General features: G+C 40.5%; 1 protein-coding gene across 3 annotated transcripts in view; it reads right to left on the reverse strand.

Annotated features, from left to right (window-relative positions):
* The window catches only part of LOC124555377, a 145,973-nt gene extending 127,086 nt beyond the window's left edge, over nucleotides 1-18,887 (reverse strand). For all 3 annotated transcript variants that reach the window (XM_047129268.1, XM_047129269.1, XM_047129267.1), the window contains exon 1: nucleotides 18,760-18,887. The gene's annotated coding sequence lies outside the window, so the exon portion shown is untranslated. The remainder of the gene's footprint in view (nucleotides 1-18,759) is intronic.
* Between the last annotated feature and the right edge of the window lie 3,828 nt (nucleotides 18,888-22,715).

The following is a 22,715-nucleotide window of genomic DNA, read 5'->3' on the forward strand; positions in this document are numbered from 1 at the left end:
AAACAGTTCACCGTATGATACAATCCCAATCGCAAAACACAGCCATCCACGCAGACCACCTACCACCAACTGCCCAAACACTAGTATGTCCTCTCTCTACAAAAGCCGCCAGCGTTCGCATGTTAAGCACCGTGATGCCCTCTGGCGATGGAGCACGAATCAACACTCAATACAGAGCCCTGCGGAACCCCAGTCCCCTGGGTATTGGGGGAACTACGACAGGCATCATCTTGGATATGGAAAGTACGAAGGGACAGGGAATTATGGATAAAAATCGGGAGCAGGCCTCTGAGACCCCACTCCTATAATGCTGCAAGGATACGATGTCGCCAGGTGGTGTCACACTGTTTTCGTAAATCAAAGGAGACGGCAACCCGGTGTTGGCGTTTGGAAAAGGCTGTTCAGATGGCACACTCAAGGGACACAAGATTACCAGTGTTAGAGTGACCCTGGTGGGAGCTGCCCTGACATGGAGCCAGTAGGCCACATGACTCCACGACCCTACCCAACAGCCAACACACCATACGTTCCATCAGCTAACAAAGAACGTTGGTGATGCTGATGGGCTGACAGCTATCCACATCACGCAGGTTTTTACAGCGTTTGAGCACCGGAATGATGGTGCCCTACCGCCATTGCAATGGAAAGATGCCATCGCATCTGATCCGGTTGAAGGCGATGAGGAGATGTCGCATGTAGTCAGATGAGAGATGTTTAATCATCTGACTGTGGATCCGATCTGGCCCAGGAGGTGTGTTGGGACAATGTTCAAGGGCACTGAGGAGTGGGGTGTTATAGGATTCACTGTGGCATGCCGATTGAGAGTGCAAAAGGTGGGGGGATAATTCTCCCACGCAGAGGCTCGAGCACAGTGCTCAGCAAAGTGCTCAGCAATTGTGTTTGCGTCTGTAGATAACACACCATTTATGTTAACACTGGGAACACCTGTTGGGGTCTGGTACCTGAAAACACGTTTGACATTTGCCCAGACTTGGGAAGGTGACGGATGGCACCCAATAGTCAAGACATATCTCTACCAACACTCCTGCTTCCGTCGTTTGTTAAGTTAGCGAACGCGGGCAGAGAGCCATTTAAAGGCTATGAGGTGCTACAGGGAAGGGTGCCGCTGTAGAGCTTGCCAACACTCTTCAATTGCTTCATCGACTTCCAGCGACCACGAAGGGATTGCCTTTCGCAGGGGATCCATGTTTTCTGCCACAGAAATGATTGTTGTTGTCACCTACTCAATCATCACATCAATGTTACCGCATGGGGGAGATTCAACGGCGACAGCAGATGTGAACGTTTCCCAGTCCACCTTGTCTAAAGCTCACCTGGGCAAGCGTCTGTGGGGAGTAACGCCGGGGCAGTGACAGGAAGATGGGGAAGTCGTCACTACCACACAGGTTGTCATGTGCTCTCCAGTGGATAGATGGGTGAAGTCCTGGGCTGTAAATTGATAAATCAATGGCCGAGTAAATACCATGAGCCACACTGAAATGTGTGGCAGCCACAGTATTTAAGAGGTAGAGGCTGAACTGAGACAGAAAAGTTTCAACATCTCTGCCTTGGCCAGTATGCACAGTGCCACCCCACAAGGGGCTATGGGCATTAATATCTCCCAAAAATAGGAAAGGTTTAGGGAATTTATCAATCAGTGCAGCTAATACATTCAGGGATACTGCACCATCTGGAGAAAGATATACATTGCAGACAGTTATTTCCTGTGTCGTCCTTATTCTGACAGCCACAGGTTCAAGAGAGTTTTGAAGGGGCACAGGTTCACTACAGACAGTTTAGGACATGAACGCAAACTCCACCTGACAGTCGATTATAGTCGCAACGGTTCCTGCAGTATCCCTTATAGCCGCAGAGGGCAGGGGTCAGCATTACTGGGAACCGGGTTTCCTGGAAGGCAATGCAGAAAGCAGGTGTAAAGCTTAACAGTTACTGTAGCTCAGCCAGGCAGTGGAAAAAACCGCAGCAATTTCACTGGAGGATGATGACATCATGAGATTGGGAAGGCATGTAAAATTCAATGAGGCAGTTTACGCCTCAGGGTCACCTGCTGCCACTGACTTTTTGCCTGAGCAGTCTATATCCATTTTGGCTGAGGGTCTGGCAAGATCTAGGTCCTCAGCAGACGCCAGAATCTTCACCTCATCCGCAGATGCAGAGCTTGTAGGTAGCAGTGGAGTGGGTGCCACAGCAATTCCCGTGGTCTTTTTGGATTTCTCTCGCTGCTCCTTGGGTTTCCCTGGGTGGGAGGACTTTACCGATTCAGTCTCCAGGACTACGCTTCTCCGGCTCAGAAGTGGGGACTGATATCCCCGATGGTTGGGGAGAGGGGGGGGGGGGAGGGGGGGGGGTGTTGCCCCTAAGTAGGCGGTGCGACAGCAACAGGGAAGGAAGTGCCACACCATCAAGGGGGCAGGTGTACTCTTCTGGTTCTGAGAGGTGACAGGAATATGAGGAACTCATGGGGTGAAAATTGTTCTCGTAGCGGCAGCGTAAGAGGAGGCCATAGACACAGGATGTAGGCGCACAAATTTCCTATTAGTCTCAGTGTAGGTCAGTTGGTCCAGGGTCTTATATTCCATGATTTTCCTCTCTTTCTGTAAAATCCTGCAGTCTGGTGAGCAAGATGAATTACGCTCTCCGCAGTTGACACAGATGGGAGGCTGGGCACATGTAGTACTGGGATGTTATGGATGTCCACAATCTCGACATGTGACACTGTAAGTACAGCGGGGAGACATATGGCCAAACTTCCAGCACTTAAAGCACCGCATCGGGAGAGGGGCTTGACATCACAGTGGTAGACCATCACCCTGTCCTTCTCGGGCAATGTGTCACCCTCGAAGGCCAAGATGAAGGCACGGTGGCAACTTGATTATCCCTCGGACCCCTATGGACGTGCCGGACGAAACTAACACCTCGCTGCTCTAAATTGGTGCGCAGCTCGTCATCAGACTGCTAAAGAAGGTCCCTGTGGAATATAATACCCTGGACCATATTTAAGCTCTTATGATACGTGATGGTAACAGAAACAGCCCCCCCATTTGTCACATGCCAGTAATGCCCATGACTGGGTACAGGATGCTGTTTTTATAAATGACTGACCCAGAGCGCATTTTGGACAAGCCCTCCACCTCCCAAAACTAGTCCTCCAAATGCTTCACAAAAAACTGAGGCATCATGGACATGAAAGATTCCCCATCAACTCTCATACATACGAGGTACCGCGGCGAATAAGTTTCACTGTCATCCTTAGCCTGGCATTCCTACCATGGTGTGGCCATGGAGGGCAATGATTTGGAGTCATATTTCTTAGCATTGATGTTAGACTTCGCCTGCTTAGAGACTGGGGGCAGTGGCCCACCAGCAAGAGACGATGTACTACGCTTCATGGCGCGCCATCCGCCCTGATGCCACCCACTCCGACCAGGGGCCCTCCCCACGGGCGCCACCCAGCCTCAGGAAGGGCCACCTGGCAGGATGGCCTTTGCCAGGAGTCCCGATGTCCCAGAAAGAAGGGCATCTACTCCATGGCATACATGGGAAGTTAACAGTACAGGCATCAGCAGAGCGATACCTGTGTTTTCAGGGGGCTACAACCAACAGGGTACATGGCGGCCTCACCAAAACCCACAACGGACTGGCTACCATGCTAGATATGAGGCGCTAAGAAGTCCATGGTCACTGTCGGCGCAGAAAGCGTCACTGCATAGTGTAAGGTGGAAAACGCACCCAGGAAGGTGTCCTTGCCCAAGAGATGGAGAATGAGTGGGACTGAAATGCGACAACGAGAAAGTGGGCTAAAGATCTCAATGCATGATGGACATGTTGCATCATGTAAGGCACCCTTCCCGAATTGGCTCACTCTTGGGGAAAATTTAGAAAGCTGGAGGTCAAACCCGTCAGAGGACCATCACATAAAAGCCGAAACGTGTGAGACTTCTTTTAGTCACCTCTTATGACATGCAGGAATACCTAGGACCTATTCTAACCCTCAGACCCGCAGGGGGGGGGGGGGGGGGGGGGGGGGAGAAACTGGGTCTAGAATGCAGTATGTGAAACAAATTAAGGCAATAATATATTGTGACAGGTTTGTCTATCAAGTTTCACAATCAATGCTTAAAGTTAAAAAAAAAAGCCACAAACATTTTAATTATCCGAAGACATTTTATTTACAGTGGCTTGGTAACTCCCTTACTGAAACATCACCTCAGTCACCCACTAGCTCTGGGTTCAGTCACCAGACTACTAGATTTTTTATATAACTTTAACTCAACATTCAAATTCAGCAATAATATGCACACATTAAATATACCATCTCAAACAAATCTTCATTTCAACAATAAGCCCCTCAAAACCAGATCAAAGAAACACAATGGAAAATAACCATAAATTACCACATAGCCCAACTATTTTACAACAAGCTCATCGGTTTGCTTTACTTTTACACATCAATTAACCTATCTCCCAACATTCTTACATCCTGAGCAACCAAGTTGCAACTAACTCAATTGGCACTGTTGAGTATATTGAAAGTACACATAAAGAAACAATAATCTTTTTTCAATGGCACTGATGAGCCAAAACATCATGACCACTGTACACCACAAGATTCAATGCCACATGGTAGCACTGCAGGCATATGACATAGTAAGGAAAGTATGTAAGTGCAGCAGGGATGGATGGGGCATTCATTCTACCAATGATATGGGATGCAAATAAGGAAATTCAACGATGTAAGTGACTTCAATAAATGGCAGATTGTTATGGCTCAGCACTTGGGAATGAGTTATCTCTGAAACAGCGAACTGGTTAGCTGTTCGCATGTTACTATCTCAAACATTTATGGAAAGTGGGTGAAGGATGATGAAACCACAAATAGGTGATAAGGTTTTGGATGTCAAAGTCTCATCACAGAAAGTGGAGGTTGGAGTCTTGCTCATTCTGTAAAGCAGGATAGGGGACAATTTGTAACAGATCTGGTGCCAGTATAATGCCAGTGCATGCACAAATGTTCTGGAGCATACAATTCGGTGCACACTGTTGGACATGAGGCCCACAGTACAACCCTTACATGTTCCCATGTCGACCCAATGGCATCATCAGTTTCAATATCAGTGGGCATGAGATCTTAGAGAATGAACTGTGGAGTAATGGAAACTTGTTACCTCATCAGGTGCAACATGTTTCTTGTTACACCATGTCAATGATCATGTCCAGGTACACAATCATCCAAGTGTACAACTGGTTTCAACATACAAAGCCACATGGACACCAGTCGTTAGAGGTAGTATTATGCAATAGAGGACATTTATTTAAGCTTCCATGGGCTTGTGGTATTGATTAAAGGCACCACGGCAGCTGGCGAATAAGTGAACATTACTGCACACCTGCATCACTTCATTCTTGATGTCTTCTCCAATGACAATGACATTTTCCAGCAGGATAAAAGTCCACATCACATGGCCAGAAACATACTACAGTGGTTTGAGGAGCACAATAGTGAACTCATTTTGACGTCTTTACCACCAAATTCATCTGATCTTAGCCCAATGGAACACATCGGGGATGCTATCAGGCACGAACTCCACATACACAAACAAGAAGCCGATAATTTATGGGATTTTTGTGACCTGTGTATACAAATCTGTTGCTACATATCTCTGGACTTGTAAAATTCATGCCACACAGAATCAGTCCTGCATTACATTTCGAAAGTAGACTAACACATTATTAAACAGGTAGTCGTCATGCTTTTGCCCATCAGTGAATAATGCCAAGAATAAACAGTCCAACATTTATTTTTCACACCATCACACATGCACACAGAAAGTGGACACATGGTGATTTTTTTTCTATACAGGTATACACCAACTAATTTTATTAATTTCTTGCCCAATTTCCATTTTTATCATTTCTGCTATGCCTGCCCTGAACTGTTAACTTTCATAGTTAATCCAAGAACAGTTTCATTTCCTGCAGCCTTTTCATTTGCAGGATGAAGGAATCCCTAATAAACAATAGATCGATCACCTTTTGTTTGTCTGTATAGTTCTGCAACCTAACACCAATTATTTCCTCAGTTTTATTTTGTTTAACTTTTAATATTTAGCACTTAAATGTATGTTCTACTAATCCTTTACTTCACGCTTTACATTCAAACTGGAAAGTATTTTCAACACAATTGACAATGCTGAAACTTAAAACTACGTAGAAATTCTAACATTATAGCTTGTAAGGAGGAGTGGTGGGAACATTGCAACATAGAATGACGCACACATTTTAAAACTGAGTTAGAGCAACATCCCAAATACCAATAAAACTTTACGGGTGAAAATTCCAAGCAGTGTGGGTCAATGCATTCAGAATAACTTTAGCCATTATGTGTAATTCTTTACCTTTTGAAATACAGCACCACATACACGGCTCAGGCATAGCATTCACTCTTTGTAAGAGCGTGATGTGTATTCCATTTCTCATTTCAGTACCAGAACTAATTAAAAAAGCTACAGGAAGCTAATACTGAAATACCTGCTCTAGTCAGTTACTGAAGCACAATGGGCACTTTCGCTCTCATTCCCTGTGCTTATAGCCAATCATGGAGATCTGTATCTATGAAAGGAACAGTGCAGCAGTCAAATTTAGATTCATTCTCAAGATGTTAACTGATCCAATCTCACGCCACCATAATTAAAATTTTCAACACTTTTCTAAATTGGTTATGAGTAATACCTTACTACTGTACAGAGTGTCACTGTCAATTCCTTCAACCTAATCATATGTTTTTTTTAAAAATAACATATTACATCTTAAATTTTATTTCAGTTTGAAAGACTCATTCAGTCCATTATGATTTTTGGCACAGTAACAAACTCATTTAACCATTAATTTTTCTTTCCAGCAATTTAAGTAGAGCATATACCTTCATTTAGCTCATATTTCCAGAAAGTATAATACATTTTAAGTTGAGTCAGATCTTTGCAACAGTAGTTAGTTTACACACACTTAAAAATAGGCCAATTTTTTTTTTCTTACTGAAGTATGATTTTTATTACAAGCAAAAAGTGCCAGACATGCTGTAGAACTGTTTGTTCCGGGGTCTGGTGTGATGGATGCTGTGGTTTTCTTTTCCACTGTGGAGACTGTAGTGCTTTGGGAATTCGAGAAGTAAATGAGGTTTTTCAGTGGTTTTGCAGGATATGTAGCTGACACATGAAGATGAAACAGGAGGGGGAAATGAAGCTCTTCAGGCTAAATTAAGAAGGCAAGGAAAGATACGGTCGGGTTAAGGAGGAAGAAGGGTAAAGGGAGCTGTGAAGAGGCAAAGGGTAATGACAACTTTGTGGTGAAAGTGATAAATAAGTTTGACCTGTTACACCAGTTAGAAACTGTCAAGTCTTGGACAGAGGTTTTGTTGTTAGGTAGTCTTCATGCTAGATGTGTTGGACAATTTTTCAGGATAAACTACAATCACAATATCAGGTCACCAACTTTTTAAACCTAGTGCTGGTCTGGAGAAGGTCACAAGAGGATTTAGGATCACTTGGCAAAGACTTCACCAAGGAAGACCCATGCTTATAGTGGATGGGCCGGGTAATAGTTTGACAGAGATCCTGGGTATAATATAGAATGTGACCTGGATAACTGCATCAGCATCATGACATGCCATTGTTGTTGACGCCATGCCGACCTCATCTGACCTCGGCCAGCAGAGTTAATCTGGAACTGTGATGGCTGCTTATGTCAGGTACAAAGTCACACATTGAAATGTTTCCACTGATTCTGCTAGTAGATGGGATTATAAAAGATATGGCCTTGACCTCAACAGGAGTGGGATGGGTAAACTGACTGGGCTAATAGCAAAAAACTTAAGGGGGAGTAGACACTGTTACTAATAATAAAACACCAGTGGTTACAAAGCTCAGAAATGCGACTTTTCTGCGTACGAAGAATAAAATGGACTAAGAGTTAAGAGGGATTAACAAACTTTCAGTTAGAGAAAGAAACCAAACAACTTAATTTTGGCATATTGCATCAGCACAAACATCTGTTGGTTGAACGTTTTCAGCAATCAGTAGAAATTTTATTTCCACCCAATTCTATTTCAGTTAATGTGCAATGCCATTCTATTTATCAGAAAAATACGAAGAAATTGTGGTTGCTGGTGGTGGTGATATTTGGTTTGTGGGGCACTCAACTGTGCAGTCATCGGCGCCCATACAATGTCCCAATGTTTACACAGTCCAATTTTTACACAATCCAATCTAGCCACTGTCACAAATGATGATGATGATGATGATGATGATAACACAAACACCCATTCCCCGGGCAGAGAAAATCCCCAACCCAGCCGGTAATCGCACTCAGGACCCTGTGATCTAGAGGCAGCAACACTAGTCACTACCGTAGGTCTCTAGAAGAGCGTAGCATTCCAAAAGATTGGAAAAGGGCACAGGTCATCCCCGTTTTCAAGAAGGGACATCGAACAGATGTGCAGAACTATAGACTTATATCTCTAACGTCAATCAGTTGAAGAATTTTGGAACACTTATTATGTTCAAGTATAATGACTTATCTGGAGGCTAAAAATCTACTCTGTAGGAATTGGCATGGGTTTCGAAAAAGACGATCTTGTGAAACCCAGCTCGTGCTATTCATCCACGAGACTCAGAGGGCCATAGACATGGGTTCTCAGGTAGATGCCGTGTTTCTTGACTTCCGCAAGTTGTTTGATACAGTTCCCCACTGTCGTTTAATGAACAAAGTAAGAGCATATGGACTATCAGACCAATTGTGTGATTGGACTGAAGAGTTCCTAGATAACAGAACGCAGCATGTCATTCTGAATAGAGAGAAGTCTTCCGAAGTAAGAGTGATTTCAGGTGTGCCACAGGGGAGTGTCGTAGGACCGTTGCTATTCACAATATATATAAATGACTTGCGGATAACACCGGAAGTTCACTGAGGCTTTTTTCGGATGATGCTGTAATATATCGAGAGGTTGTAACAATGGAAAATTGTACTGAAATGCAGGAGGATCAGCAACGAACTGACGCATGGTGCAGGGAATGGCAATTGAATCTCAATCTAGACAAGTGTAATGTGCTGTGAATACATGGAAAGAAATGTCCTTTATCATTTAGCTACAATATAGCAGGTCAGCAACTGGAAGCAGTTAATTCCATAAATTATCTGGGAGTAGGCATTAGGAGTGATTTAAAATGGAATGACCATATAAAATTAATCATCGGTAAAGCAGATGCCAGACTGAGATTCATTGGAAGAATCCTAAGGACATGCAGTCCGAAAACAAAGGAGGTAGGTTACGGTACAATTGTTCGCCCACTGCTTGAATACTGCTCACCGGTGTGGGATCCGTACCATATAGGGTTGATAGAAGAGAGAGAGAGAGAGAAAATCCAACGGAGAGCAGCGCGCTTCAGTACAGGATCATTTAGTAATCGCAAAAGCGTTACAGAGATGATAGATAGAATACAGTGGAAGACTCTGCAAGAGAGATGCTCAGTAGCTCGGTACAGGCTTTTGTTGAAGTAAGAGGACATACCTTCACCGAGGAATCAAGCGGTATATTGCTCCCTCCTACATATATCTCGCAAGCAGACCACGAGGATAAAATTAGAGACATCAGAGCCCACACAGAGGCATACCGACAATTTTTCTTTCCACGAACAATACGAGACTGGAATAGAAGGGAGAACCGATAGAGGTACTCAAGGTACCCTCCACCACAAACCGTCAGGTGGCTTGCGATGTATGGATGGATGTAGATGTACCACGAGCTGCGGACATGGTTCGTGGAGATTTTAATGTACATTTTCTTAACAACTCTTACTGGAAGAGTTTACTAGTCAGGAACACAACCATTCAACTTAATTCCTATTGCAAACTTCCCAACTAGGGTAGTCAACTGCTCATTAACAACCGTAACATCTTTATGGAGAGGTCTAATGAACAAAATTACATTACGAAAGTAATGGTCAATGGTATCTCAGACCATGACATGCAGTTCCCTTTGTTAAATGTTAATACTGAATATGATATAAAATCTACTAATTCTTATTCAAATGGAAAGTTAGTAAGCAAAAATGCTATTCTTTTAGGACACTCCTCGAAGACATGAACGAGAGTGATGTCTAAAGTGCTCATGGAATGAATGAAAAATATGAGACTAGTAATAATGTCCTTCCTTTGCTAGAATACTGTTTTCCCCTAAAACTAACACTGATTCGACTACAGTCTACAAAGAAACCACAGATTACTCAATGAATAAAGGTATCTTGTAAAATAAAAAGGAAACAATTTCCATCAGTCAGAAAGAGCTCTGATGGTGCTATAGCTCATTACACTGCCAAATACTGACGATAGTAATACAGACATCAAAGCAAAAATATTACGAGGGAAAGATAATCAGATCAGAAAGCAAAATAAAGATAATAATATGGGAATAGTGAAGTAGGAGACTGGCAGAACCAGGTGTGAAGAGGAGCAGAAAGCTTTGTTGCAAAACTTTAACGAGCATTTCATAACTGTTACTGAAAAGTTGGGGTTATCAGATTCAATTGGTGCTGCCATGGAATATCTCTGGCAATTCTTTACAAATATCTTCAGTAAAATAAAAGTGAACCTTACAAAACCAATACAATAAATGTCCATCAAAAAATCTTCAAAATCAAACAATCTACTGGTTATTATAACACATCAACAAAGTTAATTAAAAACTGTTCTTCTGGGTTTAACAACGTATTGAGCTATCTGTGCTACCAGTCATTTATCACAAACATTTCCTGAATGACTGAAATAGGCTGAAGTTACAACTTTGTTTAAGAAAGACAATACAGAACTACCATCAAAATTTCCAACCAGTTTCACTTTTGCCAACGTTCTCAAAAAATTTAGTTAAGGTAATACACACTAAGCTTCTTAGGCACCTGACAGCAAACAATATATTGTCCAAGTCACAGTTAGGATTGCTAAAGATTTCTGATACTGAGAAGATTATTTACACACACAGTAAGAATTTACTCAATTCATTAGACAATAAATTATACGCTGCTGGTGTATTTTGTAATAGTCGAAGACATTTGACTATGAAAAATCACACTATCCTTTTAAGTAAATTAGACATTACAGTGGAACAGGGTATGCAGCAAAATGGTTGAAATCATCTGCCTCTGACAGGAATGTCAATAAGGGATTATATTCTGGGGTAACTCATCAAGCCAAGCTCAAATTTTCCGGGTAAAAAAATGTGCAATAAGAATGATTTGTAGCGTGAACTCAAGAACATCCTGCAGATGTCTGTTTAGGGAACTATGGATACTAATTACTGCTTTCCCAGATATTTCCTCCTTAATGAAATTTGTCATTACAGATATATCTTTCTTAAACCAACAGCTCAGTTCATGGAATCAGTACTAGAAATAAAAACCTTTGATAAAGCCAATTTGGTCCAGAAAGGTGTCCATTACTCTGGAACACAGATTTTTTAAAAACTTGCCAGCAGTCATAAGAAATTTAACTAGTAATAAAGTTGAGTTTAAGACAAGATTAAAGGGTTTATTGGTGGCTAACTCCTTTCACTCCTGTGATGAATTTATTGGTTAAACAATCTTATGTGTGAATTTTACTGATGATATCAAATGACCCTAGTATTTTGGCTTCTGCACAAATTCAATGAAGTAATGGGATCATTGTAAATAAGTGCTGTAAAATGATTTTTCAATTTGATGATGTGTGGGTACAAAAGTAAAAGAATTATCGTATGCACCTCAATGTAATGAGCATTTACCTTTGTAGTGACAAGTTATTACCTTTTAAACAACAATATTACAATTTATTTCCCACATTCATGAGGATTATTTCACTTGGGATCTGTGGAATGTGCATTACAATATTTGTTTGTTTGTTTTTAATATTTATTGCATATTCTTGTTTTACTGACATCCACATCTTGGAGACTCGTTTCACTATGGATCCTTTGGAACAAAATGTATATCTAATCCAAGCTGGCCTAATCTCATCAGAGGGATAGAAGCTTACCTCCAGGAGGCCCAATTCCCAGTCCTACAAGCAGAAAGTAACCTTAAATTTCACAGAAGAAAGCAGGGTTAGTTGGGGAAGATTAGAATGAAGGAGATGGAGACATGTCATTACCACTCTAAGATTCGGATGGCCACACCTGTTGCAATAACAAGGAAGCATATGTTAAGAGGGAGAATGTGCCAGAATAGGCCAAAGATCGTCCATTGGTACACTCTGTGCAGTTCCTGCTCAGAGATGATGGAAGGGTCTTACTAAGAAGCAACACTTAAAAAAAAAGATACATGGAAAATAAAAAGAATAAGGTAATTAAGAAATATGAAGAGCAAAAGTGCCTAACATTAAACTGGCAGTAAACAGAAATGGAAACAAGAGAACTGTCCACCTTAAGGACATCCAGTACCCAGCTGCTAAACAGGACCTACAGCATGATTCAAGAGAAGTTCACCCGAGCCATTTATTCCTTCCTGAGAAATGCCTAAATTAATACTACCTTACAGCATTATGAGTCACATTGCTCCCAAGTAAAAATCCAGTGTCATAACCATTTCACTAGTTTGCTTAGTACATGTTTACATTGGATACGAGGGGGATGGATGGGGAGGATGGCGGGGGAATTTATGGGGGGTCATGACCCCTCCCCCAAAACACACACACACACACACACACACACACACACACACACACACACACACACACACACACACACACACACACAAATTCCTTTACGCTTCATGTTGTGTTTGAGCAACCAATTCCTTCTTTTAGAAAAGTTTCCTTCTCTGTTCAGTCCAGCAACTCTTCATTAGTTATCCAATCTACCCATCTAATTTTCAAATTTCTTATAAAGTTTCTGTTCACTTTTTGTCTGTTTATCATCCACTTTCACTAGTAAACAAGGCCACACAATGAACATCCAGAGATGCTTTCCTTGGAACATTGTTTCAGGACAAACAGTGATCTATTAATATTATGACTGACTTAATAAACAAAGTCGTGATTGGATTTCAGCAGCTAATTTTTATTTTTTAGATGACCGGCTTTGATCTTCTATGAGACCATCAGCTCTATATTCCTTGATGACAGGAGGAATTGCTGGCATCAAGCGAGTTCATCTGCACAGGCATGGAGAACACTGCAGGTTCCTACGGTGGTCAAGGAGTATAGATCTGATGATGGTCTCTCAGAAGATCAATACCAGTCATCTAAGAAATAAAATTTAACAACTTAAATGCAATCACAACTGTGTTTATTAAATAAGCTTTCCTTGTTATTGCCATTCTACTTTTCTCCTTAGCTTCCTCAAGCCCACTCAATCTGCAGATCAAATATCATCAGGAATAGGCTACAAGTATGTCTCACTTTCCTCTCAACCATTGTGTCCCTTTCTTGTCTTTCAGTTCTTGTAACAGTTGTCCATATTCTGTACAAGTTGCAGACACCCTTTTCATCTTGAGTTTTATCCTTGCTACCTTCAGAATTTCAAACATTATTGCATCGCTCAACACACTCAAAAACCTCCTCTAAGTCTACCAACCCTAAAAACAAAGGTTTGCCTTTCTTTAACTAATATTCTAAAATGTCATAGTCAGTATCGCTTCTTATGTTAAGTCTATTTTATGTATTTAGAGAATAAAAATCTGCTTCAGTTGCTAGTAATTTTTAAATTTATTCCAAGACCAGTTTTGAAGCTCAAAGCTCCATCTTCAGGAGCTACTAAATAATTATGAACACACAAATGCGTACCAGTTGGGAAAGTCAGTTATACATTTATGTTTTCATAATTCTTTTGTGGCAACTGAGGATGAGGCTTTATGCTTCGAATCCAATCTTGGATAGTGATGTAGGCTGGGCAAATGCCCAGAGCGCAGGACATTTATAAATGGGCACTTGTCTGGGAATTTGTCCAAAGCAGTTTTAAATGCCCAAAATCTGGGCATTTATAAAAGTACTTTTTAACATTTTTACAGCAAGAATTACATTAAAATAAGGGACGAGACGATACTCCCGACATTAAAAGTTACTAAGTGTTACATTTAAACTTACATGTATCATTCATTGACTTTATTACTAAGAATAAAAGGGGAGGGAGGGAGGGAGTGCATTAACAAGTTCTGCAAGAATTTAACAGCACTGAAACACTGCAAGTACCAAAACATGGAAATTTTAAAATGTAGGTCTATAACAAATACATGACAAATTTGCCACACAGAAATGTAAACTACTGCATAAAACAAATAATTATTACAAAACATGGCCCCAATATGAAAGCAAAAAGAGTCTGTAAGAGCCATTTGAAAACGGATTTGTTAGAGATTCAAATAAACTTGTTTGCACCATACTTGCAGCTAGCTGTTGTTTCATATTACAAACCTAATAAATATATATCAGAAACCTTCCTGTTCTCTAGGTTTCTTCCACGTATACAATCTTCTTTCATTATTCTTAAATCAAATATTAGTAATAACTAAACTGTGCTCTGCACAAAATTCTACCAGCTGCCTCTTTCGTTCCTTACACTCTAGCACATGTTGCTTTCCTATGTTTACTCTTCTTTCTTGGCTTACTTTCAAATTCCGGTCAACCATCAAAAATTTTTGTCTCCCTTAACTTTCACTTCACAGTATTTCAATCTCTTCTTCACCCGCATAGTTAGCACGCTGCTATGATGGGAATTGGCTTTATGTGTAACCTGACTATGATAATGTTAGTATGGTGTCACAGCTTACCTAAATTCCAATTCTCTTATTCATTATTAGACCTACTCCTGCATTATCCCCATCTGATTTAGTGTTTATAGCCCAGCACTCGCCTGACCAGAAGTCCTGTTCTCCCTGAAACTGCACTATTTCCCACAATAACTTCAACCCAGCCACTTAAACTTCCTAAATTCTCTGATGTATCTACTCCATTAAGTGATCCACATACTTATTCATTGAATGTCAGTTTTGCTTTTTTTTCTATCATCATCCTGATTAGGTCCCACACAGAGACGTGAATGGGATTATTTTACCTCCAGGATATCTGACCCAAGGGGACATTATCAACATGAAGCTATACAGAACAGGTGCATGTCCTTGGGAAACATAACAGCTGCATTTTCCCCTACTTTCAGTAATTCCCAGTACCAGCAAGACAAGTCATGTCAATGTTATAGGGCCAGATCAGAAAAACATCCAGATTGTTGCTCGTCAACAACTAAAAATGTTGCTGTCCCTCTTCAGGATACATATATTAGTATGGTATTTTCACACATACTCACTTAACAATGTTCCACTTACAGTATCATTCTCTACCACTGATACGCGGAAACCATGCCATGAAGATCCTTGGTCCAATTTGGTAATGGGGGGTTAGTGGGAATATGAATACTTTCACTCCTGAAAATGTTCTTAGATGGTTCTTCTTCAGTTGGTACTGAATTTGTCAAAAATAATGCATAACATATCTATATCTACTCTATATCTACATCTATACTCTGCAAACCACCATGATGTGCATAGTAGATGGTACATCCCACTGTACCAGTTCTTAGGGTTTCTTCTTGTTCCATTCACATATTGAGCACGGGAAGAATGATCGATTGAATGCCTCTGTGCGTGCACTAATTACTCTAATTGTATCCCCACAATGCATGTGAGTGATACGTAGGGGGCTGTAGTGTATCCCTACAGAAATCATTTAAAGCCGGTTCTTGAAACATTGTTAATAGACTTTCTCGGGATAGTTAATGTCTGTCTGCAAGAATTCAATTTCCTTCAGTGTCTCTGTGACACTCTCCCATGGATTAAACAAACCTGTGACCATTTGTACTGCCCTTCTCTGTAAATGTTCAATATTGCCTGTTAGTCCTATTTGGCGTGGGTCCCACACACTTGAATAATATTCTCGGATGGGTTGCATGAGTGATTTGTAAGCAATCTCGTTTGTAGACTGATTGCACTTCCCCTGTATTCTATCAAGAAACCAAAGTCTACCACCAGCTCAACCCTTATGACTGAGCCTATGTGATCATTCTATTTTGTATCCCTACTGAGTGTTACATCCAGGTATTTGGATGAGTGGGCCGATTCCAATAGTGATTTATTGATATTATAGTCAAATACATCGTTTTCTGTTTTGTGATGTACACACTTTTACACTGTTGAACGTTTAAAGCAAGTTCCCAATCTTTGCACCACTTCGAAATCTTGCCAAGACCTGACAATATTTATGCTGCTCCTGTCAGACAGTACTTCATTCCATATCACTGCATCATCTTTGAAAAGGCTGATATTACTATTAATATTGTCTGAAAGGCCATTAATATACAACATGAACAGCAAGGGCTCCAAACACTTCCCTGGGTTACACCTGAAGTTACTTCTACATTTGACGATAACTCTCCATCCAAAATAACATGTTGTGTCCTCCCTACTAAAATGTCCTAAATCCAGTCACAAATTTGACCTGATACACCATATGTTTGTTCTTTTGACAATACACATACGTACAATATGGAGTCAAACGCTTTTTGGAAATCAAGAAACACTGCATCTACCTGGTGGCCCTGATTCCAAGCTTTCGGTATGTCATGAGAGAAAAGTGAGAGTTGGGTTTCACATGAGCGATGTTTTCGAAAATATTGCCAATTGGCATGGAGGAGATCATTCTGTTCAAGATATCTCATTATCTTTGAGCTCAGAATATGTTCTACAATTCTACAACAAATCAATGTCAAAGGATATTTGACAGTAGTTTTGTGGATCAGTCCTACTACCCTTCCCGCAGACAGGTGTGACCTGTGCCTTTTTCCAAGAACTGGGCATCGTGTTTTGTCTGAGGGAACTAATACGGTAGATTATAGTGGCAAGTTCAAGAAGGCTGTTTAGTACCACATCTGCAAAAATGTTGATATCCTCACAAAAGGAGATTTTGTCCCCTATCAAAGTGATACAAATAGCATTCCTACTGGTTGGTGAAAATGTCAAAGTACCAAATTCAAATGGTTCACAGAAGAAAAAATATAAGCCTACTTGTGGAAATTATGTAGTGAAATCCTGTTGCACTTTCTCATAGTTTATGTATATGATATGTATCAAAATACTCAAAGACTTGTACATTATCAAACACGTTTTCTAAATTTACCTCACAATTTTAGTTTATATAGCAAAAAGTGTGTTAAATATGGCACAAACATAGACATCAAACGATGCTATTGATCAGTCTGTTACCGCAATCTTTATTTCACTTTTACGTTCATTAGTTTTGCCAACTCACAACCACATTATCAGTTTCCAAACTGACAGATGTCTTTTTATGCTCCTGAGCTCTCTGTCACCATATCCAAGATGTCACAGGTGATTCACTATTACACTAACTAAAATATACACTAGCAAGTGTATAAATATTATTATGGGGGTGGTAGGTGGTGATGTGTGTTGAGCACTAAGCTCAGTCATCAGGTTATTAGCTGAAAGATGTGTACCCAGAATGTGTTACTTTGGTATTAGCATACATATTTTCCTAACATAAATCATACCACAAAGTTAGTTTTAGAAAATCTTCACCATGCAAACTGGAGAGTGTGTGCCACTGTTTGTCTAGGAAAAATTTTAACCATTATATGTAGCATAAACATTCACACCACTATGATTAACATTCCCACATTTCCTTATATTCTGCCAATCCCATACACCCCCATGTTACTTAGTCTCACTGATACACCTTCAAAAATTTGTTTAATGCTATGTTTTGATTTCTAATAGAAGTATACTAGGAGAGTAATTTTTTTACTAGCAGTTATGGGTACCTAACGCAAATCATGAATATTAAATTTATATGGGTACGCTACAGAAACTCAGACGTTTGTATAGGCATCCACTGATTCCCCGTCTGACTTGTGGTGGGAATATAATCTGACAGGTCCTCCCTCTCCCCCTGAAACAACTATCTTTCTGCAAATAACTGGTATCTTTACATAATTAAGGAGACGCCTCAGGCCATCGTAAATGTATTGCAAAAATGTCTTCCAATATAACTACAAAGATGTCCCTTAACAGATAGCAAAAAAACTGCGAACATTGACTTGTGAGATTTGTGATGAAACAAGTGACGAAAAAAAATATATCCTTGCCCTTCACCATAAAACTGCAAGCAACTTCCGAAGTGACGCTCAATAATATGTATCTTCGGATGAAGAAACAAAACCACAGCAAATAACTGAATGAGCGTTATACATTTGATGTGTCACCCGAAACTTGGTGCCCAACAGTACTACTGTAACCCAAATTTCGACTCCCTACACTGTACTAATTCGTCCACATGGAACAGCCAACTCTCAACAGTGTTCATCTACTCGCAGCTCATCAGGATCCATAGCTTCCACAATGAACAATAAAAAAATATAGTAGTATTCCAAGACCAGTGCATCAGGAATGTAGTTCGTCTCCAAGTATGTAAATATACATTTCTGGCGTTACATAAACATCCAACTGGTTAGGAAACAATAGGGGTGTAAAACAGAATGCAATACACAAATCGTTAGCTACATGAACAGTTATAAGAAAATATAGATGCTTTGCCTCCGTATTGTACTCAATAACGTATTTTTCGCAGGTCTGTACGAGGAACGTACATTACACGTAACTCCGATTTATAAACAGAAACAAAAATGGGGTGCACACATATACAGCCACTCACATTCGCGTTTTCCGATGATGATGATGAGTAACATAATACGTCAACTCTTCGAAACACATTTCCTTTCAATTTCATGGCATTCCCCGCCACAACACAGAGCATGCGCAACCCAACTAATACGATCAAAGATAAACTATTGATGAGGGTGAATGTGTTTTGTCGTTAACGCGAAACAGCTTTGGTACAACGTAGTTTATGCATAAGGAACTTAACAAAGTAAAGTAAATCATTATTCAGTGATTGAATCAGTACTGTTCGATCACGAAATGAATACCTGAACGCTGGTCAACGAATAATTCAATAAAATGAAGCCAGGAATCCAAATAAAACTAAATTGACGCCACAGCGGGGAGACATTTAACAATTGCAACATGATTAACATGTTCTGTACAGCCTGCTATCCAGAAACACTTTTGCTGATGTTCGTACACGAAATTTAAAAGTTCCCAGGCCTATCGAATTTGTTGGGTATGTTTGGTGTTTTCATGTAAAGAAAACTACAGAGATTTTGATGGTGACAAACTGAGACCTTTCTTCAGCAACCATACAAATAGTAGATCAGCAGCATTGTTCATCCGTGAGCAACACAATTCCAGACTGATAGATGCTGTAAAAAGCAGACATCACTGCCAATTGTAGCACATGATTAGTGAGGCCAAATATGTTTTCCAAATCTGCTATAAATAAGGCATGTAAGAGGAGACTTAGAATAGCTCCTTGAGGTACTCCTTTCCACACTAAGAAAGGTGCATATAAACTCTTGTCTTCCTATATAATGTAAAGAAACAGAGCTTACTGCGTAACAGGTGTAAAATAAAGTGTAGGGCTATATGTAGATTGTAGAGATATGCTGAATGAAACGCGTTTGGCTGTTAAGGGAGGAATGTGTGATGCTTTCAGTGACTACTGTAGCAGGATATTGACAAATCATATTTCACAAAACCCAAAGAAATTCTACTCTTACGTAAGGCTGCTAGTGGCACCAAAGTTACTGTCCAGACCCTAGCGAATGAGGCAGGAACTGAAATTGAGGATAACAAAGAAAAATCTGAAATGCTTAACTCCGTTTTCAAATGTTCCTTTACAAAAGAATTGCCCCAGTTTAATTCTCATACCACTGAAAAGGTGAATAAAATAAGTATTAATGTCAGTGGTGTCGAGAAACAGCTGAAATCATTAAGACTGAACACAGCTCCAGGGCCGAGGGATTCCCTATCAGATTCTATACTGAATTTGTGGCTGAGTAAGCCCCTCTTCTAATTATAATCTATGGTAGATCCTTCGAACAAAATACCGTACCTACTTCTTGGGAAAAAGCACAGGTCACGCTCTTCTACAAGAAGAGTAGTCGAAGTGATCCACAAAACTACCATCCTTATCCTTGACTTTGTTTTCTAGTTGAATCTTGGAATATATTCTGAGCTCAAACATAATGAGCTATCTTGGACAGAATGACCTCCTCAGTGGCAACAAGAATCGATTCCGAAAACATCACTCAGTGAGACCCAACTCACACTTTTCTCACATGACATATTGGGTCAAGGCAGTCAGGTAGGTGCGGTATTTCTTGATTTGTGAAAAGCTTTTGACTCAGTACAACACCTACGCTTATTGTCAAAAGAACGATCATATGGTGTATCACGTCAAATTTGTGACTGGATTGAGGACTTTTTAGTAGGGAGGACACAGCATGTTACCTTGGGTGGAGGGTCATTGTCAAGTGTTGAAGTAACTTCAGGTGTAACCCAGGGAAGTGTTTGGAACCGTTGCTGTTCATGTTGTATATTAATGACCTTTCAGACAATATTAATAGCAATATCAGGCTTTTAAAAGACGATGCAGTGATATGAAATGAAGTACTGTCTGACAGGAGCTGCATAAATATTCAGTCAGGTCTTGACAAGATTTCGAAATGGTGCAAAGATTGGGAACTTGCTTTAAACGTTCAGCAATGTAAAATTGGGTACATCACAAAACAGAAAAACGAAGTATCCTATGACTATAATATCAATGAGTCATCATTGGACTCGGCCAACTCATCCAAATACCCGGATGTAACACTCTGTGGGGGTCTGAAACTGAATGATCACATAGTCTCATTTGTGAGTAAAATGGGTAGCATTGGTAGAATCAGTCAACAAAGGAGATTGCATACAAATAACACATGTGATCGTTTCTAGAATATTGCTGAAGTGTGTGGGACCTGTACCAAATACCGTTAACAGGAGATATTGAACTATAGAGAGAAGGGCGGCATTAATGATCATAGGTTTGTTAGATCTGTGTTAGAGAGTCACAGAGATACTCAAGGAATTAAACTGGAAGATTCTTGACGATACATGTAAACTATCCTGAGAAATTCTATTAACAGAGTTTTAAGAACCAGCCTTAAATGATGACTCTAAGAATATACTAAAATCCCCCACATATCGCTCACATAGGGTTCATATGGAGAATATTAGAATAATTACTGCACACATAGAGGGATTCAAATAATAATTCTTCCTGCTTTCCATACGTGGATGGAGCAAGAAGAAACCCTAATAACTGGTACAATGGGACATGCCCTCAACCATGCACACCATGGTATTTTGCAGAGTATATGCATAGATGTAGATGTAGAAACGGTTATACGGTGTAAATAAGTTTGAAGAAAATTAAGATAAATGTGTGGAACAACTAAGTGGTCTTACTTCTACAAGAGTAAGTAAAGGTCAACAGAGTGATTTGCTCTCGATATTGTTGTTGTTGTGGTCTTCAGTCCTGAGACTGGTTTGATGCAGCTCTCCATGCTAATCTATCTTGTGCAAGCTTCTTCATCTCCCAGTACCTACTGCAACCTACATGCTTCTGAATCTGCTTAGTGTATTCATCTCTTGGTCTCCCTCTACGATTTTTACCCTCCACGCTGCCCTCCAATGCTAAATTTGTGATCCCTTGATGCCTCAGGACATGTCCTACCAACCGATCCCTTCTTCTAGTCAAGTTGTGCCACAAACTTCTCTTCTCCCCAATCCTATTCAATACCTCCTCATTAGTTACGAGATCTACCCACCTAATCTTCAACATTCTTCTGTAGCACCACATTTCGAAAGCTTCTATGCTCTTCTTGTCCACACTATTTATTGTCCATGTTTCACTTCCATACATGGCTACACTCCATACAAATACTTTCAGAAACGACTTCCTGACACTTAAATCTATACCCGATGTTAACAAATTTCTCTTCTTCAGAAACGCTTTCCTTGCCATTGCCAGTCTACATTTTATATCCTCTCTACTTCGACCATCATCAGTTATTTTGCTCCCCAAATAGCAAAACTCCTTTACTACTTTAAGTGTCTCATTTCCTAATCTAATTCCCTCAGCATCACCCGACTTAATTCGACTACATTTCATTATCCTTGTTTTACTTTTGTTGATGTTCATCTTATATCCTCCTTTCAAGACACTGTCCATTCCATTCAATTGCTCTTCCAAGTCCTTTGCTGTCTCTGACAGAATTACAATGTCATCGGCGAACCTCAAAGTTTTTATTTCTTCTTCCTGGATTTTAATACCTATTCCAAATTTTTCTTTTGTTTCCTTTACTGCTTGCTCAATATACAGATTGAATAACATCGGGGAGAGGCTACAACCCTGTCTCACTCCCTTCCCAACCACTGCTTCCCTTTCATGTCCCTTGACTCTTATAACTGCCATCTGGTTTCTGTACAAATTCTCGATATATCGAAGGATAAACTTTTAATGTATAATCTTTCTCATCGAAAACTTTTTCAGTTTCCATTGTGAGTGTGGTATCACCGCCAGACACCACACTTGCTAGGTGGTAGCCTTTAAATCGTCCGCGGTCTGTTAGTATACGTCGGACCCGCGTGTCGCCACTATCAGTGATTGCAGACCGAGTGCCGCCACATGGCAGGTCTAGTCTAGAGAGACTCCCTAGCACTCGCCCC

This window comes from Schistocerca americana, chromosome X (assembly GCF_021461395.2).
Source record: "Schistocerca americana isolate TAMUIC-IGC-003095 chromosome X, iqSchAmer2.1, whole genome shotgun sequence".
Lineage (NCBI taxonomy): Eukaryota > Metazoa > Arthropoda > Insecta > Orthoptera > Acrididae > Schistocerca > Schistocerca americana.